Raw genomic sequence first — 18,919 nt, 5'->3', positions numbered from 1 at the left:
CTTGCCTTCGAGCCAGAAAATAATAAGACTTCAACTTTATTCAGTCGATTTGAATACTTACAAACGAACAGTTCTACCTTCTGTTTATTTTCATCATCGTATATTTTTTTACACCTGAAACAATCCGCAAGAGGGTTATTTCAAAAAGCTTGCTTTAAAATTAATGATAACACGATTTGAGGTTGCCATTAGAATAAGCGTCTAATTGAGCTGCCATTTTAATCTAAAACGATGTTCTGTTATGCTTAGTCGAGCGGAATGTGTTAGCGTATGTTAAACTCGAGACTCGTAATTGCAAAGTTCATTAGTACCCCGTCGGTAAACTTTGTGGCATAAGGATGAAAAGGTATTTCTTTCTCGAGAGGGTGGCTGTTTTAGAGAATTTTGTTCGACAGCCTAACTTGTCTTGATTTCTCGCATAGATCGGCATGGTTGTTTCATTAAATCAATGTGATTACGTAAATATTATATGTTTGTTTTTTTGATCAATGTTTGTTCTTCTGTTGAGTCGGGTATACAATGAAATTTCTCCGAATGAAAAGCAATTTCGATAGCAAAAAGTCAACGGACCCACACAATGAACAAAAATAGTTTAAAAAAGCGAGTTGATCTGGTTTTATCTATTAAAATTTTCAGTAATATTTTCCATCTATTATTTCTTAGCAATTGCAATTGATTATTATTATTAAGTTATGAACTTCCTTAGTAGAATATCATTTATTTGAAATTCTTACTGAAACATACAAGTCGCACTTCTTCTATTCAAGTTATTCTATCCCAGTCGAAGAATTATTCGCAAAATAGAAGAAAAAAAATATATTCACCTAAATGAAAGTTCCCGAACTTCTCCGTCAGCATCCAAGTTGAAACTTTTTCTACCTTTATTTACTTCTATATTTTTTGTTTATGTCTGCATTTCAACTTATCTCAATCAACAAGTTTCATGCACGTAAACAGAAAGGATAGTTTTCAAACCACATACTCTCCATCAAACCGCAAATTTTTCCGAAAAGCATGTCCAAACGAAATATTACGAAACTAAGCACATCGGTCTAACGACCTCGTTTATCGGTAGGTATCCCTTCCCCGGAGAGCACTGGCGTAAAACAACCTACGATATTAAGTACGGCGGCACCGCAACCGCTGCCGAAGATTCACCCTAAAGCGTTTTGCCGAATTAATTTCACACGCGATAACTGTTTCACCGCTGAAATAAATTCCGGCCCTAATTAGGACAGAGCATTCCATACACCGTTACCGACCGAGTTACAACGAGTGCCATAAAAAGTTTACCATTGTCCCAGCATGCAATCAATTCAGCACAAGCGTGGAGTGGAAAATCGATAACCTCCTGATGTACACATGTACACCGTCAAACGTCAAAAATTTCCAGCCAGCGCCGACGGTTGGCCACGCGCGATGTCCCCGTGCGTCGTCTTCGGCGTTTGCGATCACGAGACGCGGGACGAGACGAGTTTTCCGTCCGGATCAACAGAACACTCAGATCGCACTGGGGCGAACCTCTTGCGGATGGACCGATCCAAGCTCATCAACGTCACGCGGTAAATGAATGAACGTCTGTCGGGCAGCGCCGGATAAATGAGTTCCTCCGAACAAAGGGATGACGGTGACTTTATGATTCACCTCACTGTAGTAGCTGCTTACTTACTTGGATGCCCCAGGAAGGATTGGGTTTCACTTTCTCTTCTTTCTTTCCTGAATGATAAAGTATATTCTTCGATGTGGACCGGTGTGTGGATGATATCATCTGGACAAAGATGGAGGCGAACCGATATTACTGGTATTTTTCTATTTTTGTGCTCCCCATCCGGATCCGTTTTTTTCTGACAAGGAAAATTTGATAACGGTAATTTAATTTGAGCGGTGTTGCGCAAATTTATTATGGATATGATAAACATTGCTAGCCAATCTGTGTGGCAAAAAAGTGAATATGTGGACGTCTACTAGCAAATTCAATGGTACAATACCTTTTTTCTAACGCAGGACTACGTCTTTATAATGAATATATACTAGAGTACATTCTGCTGAATTAAAAACGAAACTGTACAATTGATAGGTAAGATTTCAAACGATGATAATTGAAGAAAACAATAGATAAAATGTCAAGCAATTTCAAGATCTAGCTTCCGCGAATAATGGACAAAAAGGATTTTGCGGCAATTCGACTAGATGTAGGCAGCACCCTCTTAGAATTCAATGAAACTTTGTGGATGTGTAGGCCTTACAACCATAAGCAATTTTGCAATTCAAGCTGCTCCATGCTTGGTCTTTTAGCAGCCGTTTGAAAAAAATTTCTTTAGGGAAACTTGCTTTCATCAAGAATGCCCACTTTGCTTTGTTCAGAAGAGTTGTAGACAACTGAATTATCTATGTAGAAAACATACTCCGAAAGAAATCTGAGATGAGGGTTACCACTTTTTATTTTTGAAGAAAAAAAAGTTAAAGTGTAGAATCTCAAAGTTAATTTTTTAACGTGGGATTACGTTTTTATTTTTTATACTGGGTTGCATTCTGCACAATTTGAAATGAAACTGGCAAATGTTCCGTCAGATTTCAAACGATAATAACAGCATAACCACATGATGGCTAACAATACCCAATATGTTGTTGAATAGATAAAATGTTGGCAGTCCCGATCGACACACCCTGGACAGCAGCATTCTCCGAGATGGAGTGATTTATTTTTCGATGAACACGCCACCTTAATGACTGCCGGTGTTCTCGCCGATCGCGGCCGTCCGGATTTTGCACGGTCCTAGGCCGAGTTTGTACCGACTAATAGTGGTAAAGATGAAATTTCCTTTTATCTCATGGGATTTCAACCGCCGGAATATGTCGCCGTTGAGCGACCCCCTCTCGCAAAAAACTTTAGTACGACGTCTCGGTACTCCTTCATCGTGTCCGGTACTTACTTTACTTTACTTTACTTTTAAGGGGACAAACCGATTATCGATCCAGTGCCGAATCCAGAATACTCCAATCGCCCCTAACACCTATTTCGCGTGCGTCGACAGCACACATCCAACGAGTGCGGGGTCTACCCCGAAGTCGACGACCTCTATCGGGATTCCTGCTAAATATAGCCTTCGCTTGTCGCTCATCTGGCATTCTCGCTACATGTCCAGCCCACTGAAGCCTGCCGTGTCTTATCCGTTTGACTATATCCGCCGATTTGTATGCCTGGTACACTTCATGGTTCATGCGTCTGCGCCAAACACCATTTTCTAGTTTGCCGCCAAGGATTGAACGCAAAATCCTACGCTCAAAAACACCAAGAGCTCGCCGATCTGCCTCTTTCAGCGTTCATGATACATGGCCGTAGAGAGCCACCGGATGAATCAGTGTTTTATAGAGTGCAAGTTTAGTACGGATTTGCAGACTGCGGGACCTTAGCTGGTTACGTAATCCGTAAAAGGCCTTGTTTGTGGCTGCTATCAGCTCTTTATCGCACGGCTAACCTCGTTGTCACATGTCACTAATGTTCCCAGGTAAATAAATTCGTCGACTGCTTCAAATGTTTCCCCATCTAGCACTACCGCAACACCAACCTCCGACGGACTACCGCGCACTCTGCCAGCCACCATGTATTTCGTTTTGGCAGAGTTTATGACAAGTCCTAATCTCGCAGCTTCTCTCCTGAGAGGTCAGAAGGCCTCTTCCACAGCTCTACGGTTGATACCCATGATGTCGATATCGTCCGCAAAACCGAGAAGCATGTGCGACTTCGTAATGATGGTGCCGCTTCTCTGCCCACCAGCCCTCCGTATAGCACCTTCCAATGCTATGTTGAACATGAGTTCGACAGCCCGTCACCCTGATTCAAACCATCTAACGTCACGAACGAGTTCGATATCTCACCGGCTATCCTGACGCTTGATGTAGAACCTTCAAGGGTGGCACGTATCAGCCTTATCAGCTTTGTTGGGAAGCCATGTTTGATCATAATCTGCCATAGCTCATTTCTCTTAACTGAATCGTACGCTGCCCTGAAATCTATGAACAGATGGTGCGTCTGCAAGTTGAATTCTCGAAATTCATCGAGGATTTGTCGCAAGGTAAACATTTGGTCCGTCGTAGAGCACCCCTCGAAAATCGCATTGGTACTCGGCAACAAAGGTCTCCTGCAACGGCCTCAGTCTGTGGAACAGGATGCGGGAGAGAATTTTGTACACGGTATTGGGAAGAGTTATGCCCCGATAATGATGATGATTCCGTTGACCTTTTTGTAGAAGCTCCTCGCATCGTGCCTGGAGAAGCAACCCTCCACCTCCGCAAGAATACGCTCCCAATGCTGTCGTTGCTTCCGGCAATAGAGTCTCTTTTCAGCGGCTCTAGCATCTCGATATCTACCTACGCACTGACGAGTCACAGCCGTGGCCAACATGTGACCCCTGGCGCGGTTCTTCTCCTCCGTCACTCGCTGGCACTCAGCGTCAAACCACTCATTGGACGTAGTTGCCGCAGTTGTACCCAACACTTCTCGCGCTGTAGTGCTGATCGAACTGTGGATGTGCCTCCACTGTTCATTCAGGTTCCCTTCAACTCCTTCCTCAATCCGTTCATCAACCTTCTGTGAGTACTCTGCAGCCACTCCTTCAGTTGATAGCCGCTGGGTGTTCAACTGCATCCTCCTCGTTACCTTGGATTTCAACAAGTTGGACAGCCGGGCGCGGATTTTGGCTACTACGAGATAGTGATCTGAGTCAACGTTCGGTCCTCTGAACGACCTCACGTCTGTAACGTCTGAAAAGTGCCATCCATCAATCAGAACGTGGTCAATTTGAAAGCAAAGCTCTCCATTCGGGTGCATCCAGGTGTGCGTACGTATGTTCCGGCGTGCAAAATAAGTGCTACAGATAGCCATCCTCCTAGCTGCAGCGAAATTAACAAGCCTCAGGCCATTGTCGTTCGTAGTAGAGTGGAAGCTTTCCCTACCAGTTACGGGGCGGAAGAAGTCTTCCTGCCCGACCTGTGCATTTGCATCTCCGATGACAATCTTTATATCGTGTCCTGGGCACTCATTGTATGTCTTTTCCAGGAGCTCATAGAACTCCTCCTTTTCGTCATCGGGTTTCTCGTTGGTCGGTGCGTACACATTTATTAGGCTGTGGTTGACGAATTTGCCCTTAATTCTCAACACGCATATACGGTCACTGATCGGCCTCCATCTAATGACACGCTTCATCTGTTTTCCAATTAGCACGAAATCGACTCCTCTTTCTGCTTTCACGGCGCCGCTATAGTAGATGTGGTATTTGAATGAAGTGTGCGCAATAGAATCTACTGCTCGGAATTCGCGTTCTCCCGATTTCGGCCACCGCACCTCTTGGATAGCTGCAACCTCTACATTCACCTTCCGCAGCTCTCTAGCCAGGATACTGGCGCGTGCCGGCTCGAGTAGAGTCCTTACATTCCAAGTACCGAGTTTCCAATAATCGTTGTCCTTTTTCGTTCGCCTAGGTCCATCGTGACCGGTAAACAACACCAAATGGCACCGTGCGTGTCGGTAAGCTTTGATATAAAGCTAGAGATGAGACCAATACCAATACCAGTTACGACAGAATCGACATACCATTATTACTCTTCAAGCTCGAAAAATACGGAACTGAAACAAAATTTTTGGAATGGCTGCAGTCATACTTAACAAAACGAACACAAATAGTCCGCTTTCAAAATTCCTTTTCAAACCCAATAGAAGTAACTTCTGGGGTTCCTCAAGGTTCCCACCTGGGCCCTCTTCTTTTTATATTATACGTAAATGACATTTCCTTTCTTCTTAAGTCAATACATGTGCTTGTATATGCTGATGACATGAAGCTCTTTATAGAAATAACCAATGCAGAAGACTTCGAAATATTCCAGAATGAAATTAATGTATTCTACACTTGGTGCAACAAAAGCCTATTACAACTCAACATTAAAAAATGTAATTCAATAGCCTTTAGCAGAAAAACAGTAACACCACCAACAAACATTTTCTTAGGAAACCAACCAGTAGAAAAATGCAAAATCGTTAGGGACCTAGGCGTAATCTTAGACTCCAAACTTACATTCATAGAACATTATAATACAATTATCAACAAAGCAAATAGTATGCTGGGCTTTATAAAACGCTTCGGCCACAATTTTCAAGACCCATATACAATCAAACTATTATATATTACATACGTCCGACCAATTCTGGAATATTGTAGCATTGTATGGAATCCCTATATTGCCACACATGAAGAACGCATTGAATCTGTCCAAAAACAATTTCTTTTGTACGCGCTTCGTAAGCTAAATTGGACATCATTTCCCTTACCATCATATGAAGCACGCTGCATGCTTATAGACATACAAGCACTTGAAGAACGCCGCGATCTTTCAATGCTTTATTTTATCAATGACATTATTTCTCAACGCGTGCAATCTACTCAATTATTATCACAACTAAATTTTTATGCACCCAGTCGTCAATTAAGAAATCGTAAAATATTTTCGGAAAATTCTCACAAAACAAACTACTCTAAAAATGGCCCAATAAATCGCATGATGCGTCACTATAACCAGCACTGCGAAAATATCGACATCACCATGGGCAGAAATCAAATAAAAAAACGACTAACTACTGGAAATAATGTATAGAATATAAGAAAACATTGTATTATTATAACTGTAGTCTACATTTGCTTGACGAAATAAATAAATAAATAAGTATGGAGAATGCACATGGTGTGCACCTACACAACGATGAAAAGTTGTATTCGTACTTGTTGAACACCCTGTACATATACGTAAGAAGGTGACAGATATACAATGATCATAATTTCTCTCTATTTCCTCTATTTCTCTCGTTATCTTCTTTTAAATATTTATTTACCTTCAAATTTCTTTGATTTTTCAATAATTATACTTTTTTAAATAATTACAATCGACAACGTTATCGACGATCACGCTAACGCGTTCGGACATTATCGCCATGGTCAAAGACAGTATCTACTGGACGTTATCGCGTCAATAACGTTTGTTTATGAACAACCACTGTCATACTAATTTTTGTATCATTAGATATATCATCCAAATGCATTAGAGTTGTTAATATGACACTGCCACCTTATTATTCATATTCATGCTTCAAAAAGCGTCTCACAAGATATAACGATCAAAACTAAGACATTTCATTTTCTGATGAGAAACGGAACATAAGCAAACAAGGGAAAGTTTGTAAGTAGTTGCCTAGTGATGCTTCGTCTTTTACCCTCCGAAGGGAAAAACGCTTCATCATCCTGTGCCTACTTCTTGATCAAATCGTTACACCATTTGCAACCACAGCAGACAAAACTGATATAAGACGATAGTGAGCTGATACCGTCTGGTGGCTATAGTCATTGCCGATTGCATCGTTAATAACGATACGAGACGTTATCGGTATCGGCAATGACAATTGTCGACGATTATTCTATCGTATTGACAACCCTTATCTAAATCAAATGTTCAACGAGGTGTGTTTGACGTCCACGTGCAGTGATACGACAAATTATTTTCTTATGCAAGAAAGTTGTTTCGCTAAAAACGGAACGATCCCACTGTTTGCGTACTGTAAAGACCCCTACTTTTGTATGCAATCCCTCTCCCAATCTCCACGAGGTCACCAGGATACGAGTAACCTTAGCGGAGATCGGCTAACCAGCCCCCAGTGTAAATTTTGGTTGTATGCTGACTGGGAAGGGGGTCGTACACGGCTGTATTCCTATGTCGGCATACGGGTCTGACCCGGAGCGGACGGCTGAATTATGAAATGCGGTGCCTGGTCAGCTATATCTAAGACGGCAGCCTCGTCGCGAGACTAGGAATCGCAGCCCTAGTAAGGTAGCTCACCGAATATGAATTACTACGAACAATCTAGACAATAATACGGAATGGAATAATCGGTATGGACCCAGGCGAACGGAAAAGGACAACGAATATGGGAATCTCGGTTCTTGGAATGTACGAACTCTACTCGACCCGGCAAGCGTGAGTATTCCGGCTAGAGAGCTTCGGAAGGTGAATGCGTCGCAGCTATTCAGGAGGTGCAGTTGTCAAAAACGGGGGAGAGTGAATTTTCGGCAGTAGATTTTATTGCGGGCACTTAATTCAATTTAATACATTTATTATAGTAGCGGTGTTAAAGCAGAAAGAGGAGTCGGTTGGAGTAATTGGGAAACAAATGAAGCGTGTCATTAGATGTAGGCCGATCATTGACCGTATATGCGTCTTGAGAATTAAGATGATGAACCCGATAAAGAAAAGGAGGGAGTTCGATGATCTCCTTGAAAAGACATACAGTGAGTGCCCAGGATACGGCGTCGACATCGTCATCGGAAATGCAAGAGAGTAGGTAAGGCAGGAAGATTTCTTTTTTCGCGTAATTGGTAGAGAAAGCTTCCACTCTACTATGAACGATAATGGCATGAGGATTATTAATTTCGCTGCAGCCAGAGGTATGACTATCTGTAGCATCTATTTTTCTCATCGGAATATTCGAAAGCACACCTGGATGCACCCAAATGGGGTGGCTTGCTTTCAGATCGACCATGTTCTGATCGACGGTCACCACTTTTCAGACGTTACAGACGTAAGGTCACTCAGAGGACTGAACGTCGACTCGGATCACTATCTCATGGTATGCAAGATCCGCGCCTGGTTGTTCAACGTATTGAAATCGAGGACAACGAAGAAGATACGGTTGAACATCCAGCGGTTATCAACTGGAGGAGTGACTGGAGAATGTTGATGAGCGGACCGATGAGCAAGTTGCAGGGCACCTGAACAGAACAGTACGATTAGCACCACAGCATGAGAATTATTTGGTATAGCTGCTGCAACCACGTCCAATGAGAGGTTTGACGCTGATTGCCAGCGAGTGACGGATGGAAAAAACCGCACCAGAGGTCACTTTTAGGCAACGGTTGTGACCCATCAGAGTGAAGGGAGATATCGAGTAGCTAGAGCCACTAAAAAGAGACACCATCGACGGAAAAATCATTGGTATTGGAGCGTGTTCTTGCGAAGGCGAAGGACACGATGCGTGGAGCTTATGCGAAAATATTAACGGAATCTGGAACCGACGCGTGTCTGTCATGTGCAACGACAGGTAGGGAACCTGATAACTAATAAATCTGAGATAGCTAGGCGTTTTAGTGTGCTGTTGAAACGGCAAGGAAGACATATGCGTCGAAAAGAACAGCAACTGTACAACTGTATCGTATCATCCATCGGATCATGTCAAGTGTGAAAAAAAGGCCACCGCCTGGACTGTATTATTTATTGGGTCATAACTCACCTCAAGGCCGTGAACAGAAATCTCTTCCGTGTCATTTTCCTCAGGCCGAGGCTGTTAATGTAAATCTTTGTTCGCGGTGTGGTTCTAGAGCGGGACGCTCCACTACTGACTTAATGTTTATCTTGCGATAAATCCTTGATGAATTTCGAGTACTCTACCAAAATTCACAAAAATGGTTGAATAGCTATAGTCTTTGAGCTTTTTGAGTGCACCAGTATTGACTAGGGTGCCAATCACTTATATGAGAAAAAAAAGTAACCAGAAATTTTAAAGAAAAACCCTACACAAAATGTTCATCCACCCGAAAAAACACCTTATGCAAAATTTTAGCTCAATCTGACTAAAATCGGGGTGGCGCAAAGCGAACTACGTTTGACGTTGAAAAATTTGAGGAATCACCAAAATCGAGAATTTTTCCATCAGATGATACCAGATCTGGCCGTTTCTTGCAAGCCATCTGGAACCAGAAAAAAATCTCGAGAACCGAGATTCCATGCACCCCGCTCCGTTGCACATTGGGGAAAACGGACCCAAATTCCCACTAGATTAATGCCGCTGAGCTGGCAACCTGAAATATAGCATTTCTTACGTAAAATTGGTCAATAAATCGATTGGTGATATTTTCATTCTATGCAGGACACGGGAAAAGGTCTATATTTCCAAAAATACGCAAAAAAAACATCCTTTTTACAGTACGCATATTCCGATTTTGATGTTCGCATGCTCAAATGAAAGCCCCGGAGCTCTTTGAAAATCATACTGAGTGCGATTTTTTATTGGTTGCATGAACTGTAGAGTTTTGACCAAAGTATATTTTAGACATGGGATATTTTACTTTCTGGATAATTTACCTCTCTCTCCATGCTTTTCCTTCTTCTCTATCCCTCTTTTTTCGTATCGCTATTTATTTCTCAAAGGAAAGCAACAATCATCGACAACTTTGCATAATTTTTACACTTTTCGTAGTGCGTCTCAACTGGTGTAAATAAATTAATTTTTGAGCAAATTGCAATGCTTACTTAGCTTCTTTTCTTGCTTGCGAAGCTTCCGTCCACACTTTCTATTACAGCTTTCGGGGAGCATTGAAGCAAAACCTGATCCCACAGTGTGCAAATGTAACACAATTAGCGATGCAGATATTGCAGATACAGAAAACATAAACAAATCGCTGTTTTGTTTGCAGTGCTACGTTTTGAACAGCTGGAAAATTTTTCAGTTGAACTTTTATTTGATGTTTACTATTAGGTTCTAAATATACTTTAAACTCGTGACCAAGAATTTAAAAAATTGTGAACATCGAGATATCGCATTTGTAATTTGGATGAAACTGAAGCAACTTTACATGACTATACACGTTTACTAGTGTGCGCAGGTGGAAAGTCACTTATTCCTATGATATGATACACTACGCTCATATAAGATATAAATATTGGTTTCTAATTTAAGACGAAGTGCAAATATGTTATTCCATTTCTCGTTATCGCAGGAAGTTTTATAAAGTCTTTATTTCGGATTTTATCCTACAGTCTAGGCCTTCGAAAAGAATAATGTTCTCATCTACACTCCGAAAATCCAAATCTCTCAAATGTCGCGAAAACCTTCATTTTCAGATTATGCATTTGGGATAGAATTGAATTGACAACTTTCGTCAATCTGAGGTTAGTAGAAGTTTGCTTCAATTCGTAAAAAAGACTTGATGCTGATTCATAATTCTAGGTCCTGCGATTTCTGAAAATAATGCGAATGTGGTATTCAAACCTGGATTATGAGGAATTAAAAACTTAGAACTGCCTCGAACTAACATATCCATTTGCTGTTCTAGTATGAAATCAGCATCTTTGTTATCTATTTACTGTTTCTGTTTATTTAAAAAAAACTATGTTGCTTCTATCCAGTATTTAAAAATTGGTTCTCGATTGAAACTTGCGAAAACCACGGCAAGCTATAGTTCAAAGATCGTCTTTGGTTCACCTTCTGAAAACTATCTTTTGAATTCATTTTATTCATAATTGAAATTGGATTTACGTTGCTATACGATTTGTGATTTAATGGCCTACTCCCTTTAATCGCATACCAGTCACACGTGCATTCTTTTCGTTCTTATAGAGAAGTTATGGTAAATGTCTATCTCATTATTTAATTTCGAAAATATTGGAATAAACCACGCTCAACAGTTGAAATAACTTTAGCACTTTAGCTTCACGTGCTGTTTTCTCAACTTGATGAAAATGAAGATGGGACTGATATGCGATTATAGGCAGCCTAATAAGTATATAATTATTGTTAGTATAACAAAGGTTTCTGCACCACTAGGTGGATTAATTTAGGTTTTTTCCCAGTGTGCGTTGGGTTAATTTTTTGATATTTAAAGGCCCAAATTCTATCGCTTTGCGCTACTTCATTTTGAGTCCGATTGAGCTGAAATTTTGCACAGGATGTTTTTTCGGGTAGGTGAACATTTTGTATAGGGTTTCTTAAAATGACCATTTTCATTGGCACTCTAGTATTGACCAGTGTAATGTTTGAACATGGTTTTCCTACAAAACGGATCAGATTGATTCGTGCCACCCTTGACAATTTCACACCATGCGTCAGGGTAGCCCGTGAGTTATCGGACGCTTTCGCGACGTTAAATGGCTCGAAGCAAGGTGATGGGCTGTTAAACTTATTGTTCAACATCGCATTGGAAGGTGCTATAAGGAGGGCTTGTGTGCAGAGAAGTAGCACCATCATTACTAGGTAGATCTCACATGCACCTAGGTTTCACGGACGATATCGACATCTTTGGTGTTGGTGGTGAAGGCCTTTGGACCTTTCAAGAGGGAAACTGCGAGAATGGGGCTTGTCATGACCCCTACCAAAATGAAGTACATGGTCGCTGGTAGACAACGGTATTGCGGCGGTGATAGATGGGGAATCAATGGTGACATGCGACAATGAGGTTAGCCGTGATATGAAGAGGCAAACAAGGTCTCCTACGGCTTGCGTAAGGAACTGATCCACAAGCTCTTGGTGTTTTTGAGCGTGGAATCTTGCAGTTAATTTTTTGCGTCAATCTGGAAAATGGTGTTTGATGTAGACACATGAGCCAGGAAGCGTTCCAGACATACAAATCGGCGGATAAAGCACGGCAGGTTTCTGTGGCCTGAAGTTATGGAGGCCAAAGTCTATGATCATCTTCCAGGCTAAGCATGGTTTTCCACCCTGGCACATCCTGGAATTCACACCATTTTGCTTACGAAGTCCGGATCCAAACTTTCAAGTTGATGCAGTCTATACGGACAAGAAAGCTGCATTCGATTCGTAGTCGCAAAACTGCCATTAAATTGAGTACGTTGCTGTTTAGTTGATTTCACAGCAACTCCGGAGTAAACCCGAGGCAGTATTTCAGGCCATCTGAACTCGGGAGAGTTTGTTAGTGTTTAGTAGGATCGTAGTGCTAGCCGCGTAGTTATCAGAACACTAAACAGTTCATAAGGGGCCATCCACATACCACGTGGACAGATTTTTAACGATTTCAACCCCCTCCCCATCCCCCCGTGGACAACTGCCCATATAAATTCTAAAAATTTTGTATGGACCGTGGACCATGCCTTCCCTAACAATGACTAAACGAACAGCGTGTTGGTGAAAATTTTGTATGTACTTTCCGTTACAGTTGGCTCTACGAAAATTTTTAATTTTTTTTCACTGGACATGTGCCTTTTCTGCTTTTCATCTATAAATTCCATCTTTTTCTAAAAAATCAAGTCTCTGCCTCTCGTGATTTTTGCCAAATCAGAATTATCTGGGCAAGGACTATGCCAAGTGATTCTGTCGAAGAAGACCTTTCAAAGCAACTTTGAATGACTTGGCGTTCTAGGTGTTGCTGGCACACATCTATCATATATCTTTTTAATAAAATATCGGATCAACTGATTACGAACCCTAATTGTCCCAGGCTTTCGCCTCTCCAGCCTATTAAATAGGACTTTAACGGGTAAACGGATGTAGGGGCTAATTACAGGGGACGAGGCGAGTGCGAGTTATTCGTCTGACCAATTTTGGTATACCAGATAGCGAGTCGACTGGATTTTGGACGAGTAGCTCGTCTACGAAACTGCTCAACTCAACTGTCACCGGCCACTCGCGTTCCCTAATGCAACATTTTGCTCGTCTCGTCTGTGACTGAAGACGAGGCGAGCTGTTGTAGTAGGGCCCTGTGTGGCAGCTCAGTCACTTCGACAACACTGCATGTGATACCTGTTACGCGTCACCCTTTAATCCCACTTCGTATAACATCATAGCAACCGCGTTCCTCGTACGACACGAAGCATCGGCTCTTTCGTTTGCTGCAAGTCGAAGAGGTAAAACGCACTTGGTAATCCCGGAGCGTGTTGAGTGATTCCTCGACTCTGGGTTTTCGGGGTATTCACATTGGCGATCCTGCCAGACTGTTGAATTTTCAGCAGAGAATCTTTTTGGATCAGTATTCTTACCGAGGAATCACTCAACATGCAAAAATATACATATATATTTAAGTGAAATTGAACCCAAAATGGCAAACAACAGAGGATAAAACAAAAATGCAAATGGCGACAGTCGTGGCATTCGCACTGCTCGGTGGTTGAAGAAAATGGTTCGACAAGGAGAAAAAAAAAGAAACGTGCTCGGGTGATACTGTGTACTGGATTCTAGTTATACGTGATATTCTAGCTCGCTTTCGCTTTCCAAAAAGTTTTTTTTTTATTCGAGAGTGCATTCGTTTCGTGTGCAGCTTAGCTTCTGCAAGTCTTTTGTTTCTTCGTTTATTTAGTCCGGTTTCGATAGAGTGTAGAAGAATTGGATAATCACATACGGAACAAGAGAAACAAAGATCTATTTACCGTGAATCTTCGTGATGGTTACGTTTGATGGTTAAAAATAAGACCACGATTCCTGGTTTCGGAAGTAGACCGGGACGGCCATTTTTTATTGAACTGAAAGCGGACCGGGTCGGCCGCGACTGTGGATTCGGAAGCGGGCTGGAAAAGCCGCGATTGTTGACCTAGAAGCGGACTGGGATGGCCGCGATGGTTGATCTGGGACGGCCGCGATGGTTGGTCTGGAAGCGAACCGGGACGGCCGCGATAGTTAATTATTTAATTTAATAGATCAAGATGGCCGAGATTGTTGTTAAATACGATGTGGAATACTTTATTGATTGTCAATACTCACAGTGGATAACTATAAGCTTCAGTACATCAGATTACGTAGCATAATCTGCTTTCCCGTAGTCAATTACCTGGTAGCAGTATTTTATAGCAAATCAATTCTAGACAAGAATGTTGCTTATACCACTTCTTACTGTGTTTGTATTACAGATTTGATAGTTGTTACTTCGCTAAACCAAACAGAATGTCTACCGGCGGAAAAATGTTCGAGCTCCCGAATACCTTAGCGATTTAGATGAGGTTGAGCCCCGCGAAGAATGGTTATCGGATGAGACAAGTTGCAATGAGCAGGAGGTACAGAATAGTCCCAAAAGCACGAATCACGGAGCGCACAACGATGACCGTTGGTCTCCAGGAGAGCCAGCTGTCACTGCGACGAACGTAAGGCAAGACACCTGTGAGAGTACCACGGCAGGCAAAAAGGCGAGTCAATCAACCCACGATGAAAATTGTGAATACATACGGAAAATAGAGGAGATACAGAGTAGACTGGATCAGCTAGCCAAGGATATGAGCTCATATCAGCCCTGGAGTACGACTAGCTCTGTTCCGCTTGAGCACGTTCGTCATGACGACGACAGCTGGAACTGTAGAAGCGACAATCTTGGGTCATTCTCTAGCACCGGAAGTATGCGTTTGGAAAACATCCAGCCTTTTCTCAACAATGTCCCGGCTAACCAGATGTGGGAACAATGGAACCGGTTCATCGACCGTTTTCAGATTGCAGCGTCGTTGTACAATATCAACGATCTCGTCAAATTAACGCAGACGTTGTACTTGTCCTTGGGGGAGAAGCTACAGCGCATAACAAGAGCAGCCAATCTCCGTCCAAGCCTCAGAGACCCAAATTGTTACAGCGTGTTTATTAGAAATATCGAGAGCTACCTTCAATCCACGGTCGATCTAACCGCCGAACACGATACGTTCTCGAACCTTAAACAAGGGACCGACGAACCAACAATAACATTCCACGCGCGACTAATGGAGAAGGTGCGTTTCTGTCGGTTTAGTTCTGTTGATGAGAATCGATTCGTTCGTATGCAGCTACTGAAAGGTTTGCGGAATAGGGAGGTGGCAAGAACCGCAAGGATGTTCGGTTATGACTCTGCATTTATTGTGCAGTCAGCTACACGAGAAGAAGCATACACCTCTGACACGGTACCGGTGGAATCTCCTCAGGCCTTTGCGGTAGCAAAGGAAAGACCTTCAACTAGCAATCGGCTACAGGGGAAACGCCGAAATGAAAGTAGCACTAGCGGCTGGTCGGATACAAAAAAACAACGGCAGGAGAACGAGAGCAGACAACGGGGTTTTGGTCGTCGTTCGCGTTGTCCAAAATGCCATCAACTGTTCCATAAGTTTGGTTCATGTCCGGCAGCGAACAGAAATTGTAATACGTGTGAGAAACGTGGTCATTTCTCAGCGACGTGCCGCAAAAAGCAAACCAACAACATCCAAGTCAAGCGCGACAGCGAGCCCGTGTGGACGGACGAAGAAAACGATAAAAAGGTAAATGAAGATTGAGTTCTGAAGACCGACTAACTCATCTATTTTTTGAGAGACGACATGAATTAAAACAGTTTTTCATTTGAAAACTAAATTGATTTTTATTGTTTTGATTCCAGCACATAAATGCCCTGTCTTTCCCTGATGCGCTTATAGATTGCCGGCTAGGGTCGTCGAAACCCATCTGTTTCCTGATAGACTCGGGTGCCGACGCTAATATTATTGGGGGTGATGATTGGAAACGTTTAAAAAACGAATTTGAATCAGGCCAAGCAAAATTGGAAGTTTTTGATTCGCCTGATAACGAACAGCTGCGATCATATGCATCAAATAAACCGATTAAAGTTTCTTATAGATTCAGGACAAAAATCGAGGTTGTTGGCTGCAACAAACCATCTGTTATGGCTGACTTCTTAGTCGTTGAGGATGGCCGGCGTTCGCTTCTTGGTCGCTCTACATCTGGTGAATTAAAGCAACTTAAACTGGGCATAAACGTCAATAGCTGCGATTTATTGGAGCCAATAAGTACATTTCCGAAGGTGCCGGACATTTTGGTAAAATTCAGCGTAGACAAGTCGATCCCTCCGGTGAAAAACGCTTATTTTAGTGTGCCTGCGGCGTACAGAGCCAGCGCTAGACTAAGACTTCAAGAGATGGAAGAACGAGGCATCATTGAGCGCGTAACAAAAGCTCCGGACTGGATTAGCGGAATGTCTGCGGTAGCTAAGGGTAAGGATAGCATTTTATGTTCTGTTTCTCATCATTAATAAGGTACCATAACCTTTAAAAGGTAAGGGAGACTTCCGTCTCGTCGTCAACATGCGGGCTCCAAATCGCACAATAAAGCGAGAGTACTTTCGTTTACCGTTGTTGGACGAAATGAAGCTGAAACTGCACGGAGCGAAATTTTTCTCGAAATTGAATTTGACGAACGCCTTTTACCACCTTAAACTCCACGAAGAATCGCGAGACCTGACTACTTTCTTAACAGAAGACGGTATGTTCAGGTTCACTCGACTAATGTTTGGGGTGAATTGCGCCCCGGAGATATTCCAGCGAGAAATGTCGCGGATTCTTGGTGACGTAGATAACGTCATAATCTACATAGATGGCCATGGTTCAAAGTTCTGTAACATGAACCAAAAATGCCTGATTTGTGGAGACTCTTCTCACAAAAAGGACACATGTCCTGTGAAAGAGAGTAAAAATTTTCGCTGTGCGAATTGTAACGGCAACCATATGTCGAATTTTTATCAATGCCCAGCCCGTTTAGCAATTGTTAAGGCAAGGCAAGGTGAACAAAATTCAATTTCCCAACTAAAACAAGCTTCAAAACAAAATTCTCCAAGCATACCAGTGACGCATAGTTTACCTACTCCTTTGCATACCCGTTTAACATATGCACAGGTTACAGGTAGTTCGTACATTGTACCGCCTAATGTTGGTAGTTCGAAAATGACCGTTAATATGGGTAAGCAAAACACGCTAGAAAATAATTTTACACCTATTACCCCAGCTAATATTACTACCGAAAATATTTTTTTCTAATGTCAACTGCCTGGGGCCTATTACGGCAGGTAAACTTTCTTTTCTGCAACAGGCAATGTTCGATCTCATGAACGCCATGTTGCAGGCAAAATCAATGTTTGAAGCCATTCAAATAAGTACCAATTTTACAATTAAAATTGTTTTTAATTTAAAATTTTGCAAGATTTTAAATAAACCGATCAAAATTTCAAATTGGAATGCTCGCTCATTGAAGGCCAATGAGAATGAGCTTTTTAATTTTTTAACAGTAAATAATGTGCATATTGCAATTATTACTGAAACATTTTTGAAACCTAACATGAAACTAAAATATGATCTCAATTACGTGGTTCATAGATATGATAGGATTCAGGGTTCCGGCGGTGGAGTTGCAATTGTTATTCATCGCCGAATCAAACATCGTGCTCTTCCCCATCTTGAGACGAAAGTCATTGAAACTTTGGGAATTGAAGTTCAAACTGAACTTGGGATTTTATTTATTGCCGCAGCATATTTACCATTTCAATGCACACGCGAGCACAAAACTAATTTTAAAGGTGATTTACAAAAACTCACCAGAAATTGTTCGAAGTTTTTTATAATCGGCGATTTTAACGCTAAACATCGTTCATGGAATAATTCTCAAAGTAATTCCAATGGCAAAATTTTATTCAATGATTGTTCTCCAGGATACTATTCTATTTTGTCTCCGAATAGTCCTACATGCTTTTCTTCTGTGAGAAACCCTTCAACAGTTGATTTGGTGCTAACAGATCAAAGTCACGTATGTAGTGATTTGATCACACATGCTGACTTTGATTCTGACCATCTTCCAATAACTTTTACTTTATCACATGAATCAGTTTTAAACCCTATGAGCTCTGTTTTTATTTATAACAAGGCTAATTGGGAAAGATAGAAAACTCATATTGAGAGAAATTTCAATAATGAGCTCGATTTGCAAAACGAAGTGAATATTGATTCCGCCTTGGAAGCATTAAAATGTGCAATTGTTGATGCCAGGAATTATTCTATTCCAAAGGCTCAAGTTGAATTTGATTCACCAATAATTGACGAAAATCTTCAACTTTCTAATTCGTTTGAAAAATGTCCGCAGACGTCAATATCAACGTTCTCGTGACCCTGTTTTTAAAACTATTTATAAAGATTTACAGAAAGAGATTAAACATAGATTTACTCTTCTAAGAAATCAAAATTTTGAGACTAAAGTTGAAAAATTGAAACCATATTCAAAACCCTTTTGGAAGCTGTCGAAAATTCTTAAGAATCCTTCAAAGCCCATTCCAGTTTTAAAAGATGGTGAACGTTTTCTTGTATCCAATGAACAAAAGGCTCAAAGACTTGC

At 41.6% G+C, this 18,919-nt stretch overlaps 1 protein-coding gene across 2 annotated transcripts in view; it reads right to left on the bottom strand.

The window, feature by feature from the left end:
• LOC129726583 (synaptotagmin-1) overlaps window positions 1–1,517 on the bottom strand; it is a 119,498-nt gene extending 117,981 nt beyond the window's left edge. Inside the window, exon 1 of one of the 2 annotated variants that reach the window (XM_055683458.1) lies at window positions 825–1,517. The gene's annotated coding sequence lies outside the window, so the exon portion shown is untranslated. The remainder of the gene's footprint in view (window positions 1–824) is intronic. The other variant, XM_055683460.1, reaches the window with a different exon arrangement.
• Window positions 1,518–18,919: the final 17,402 nt, after the last annotated feature.

Source organism: Wyeomyia smithii, chromosome 3 (assembly GCF_029784165.1).
Source record: "Wyeomyia smithii strain HCP4-BCI-WySm-NY-G18 chromosome 3, ASM2978416v1, whole genome shotgun sequence".
In the NCBI taxonomy this organism is placed as follows: domain Eukaryota; kingdom Metazoa; phylum Arthropoda; class Insecta; order Diptera; family Culicidae; genus Wyeomyia; species Wyeomyia smithii.
The sequence above is the reverse complement of the archived record's forward strand: the minus strand, read 5'-3'. Positions and strand labels throughout refer to the sequence as shown.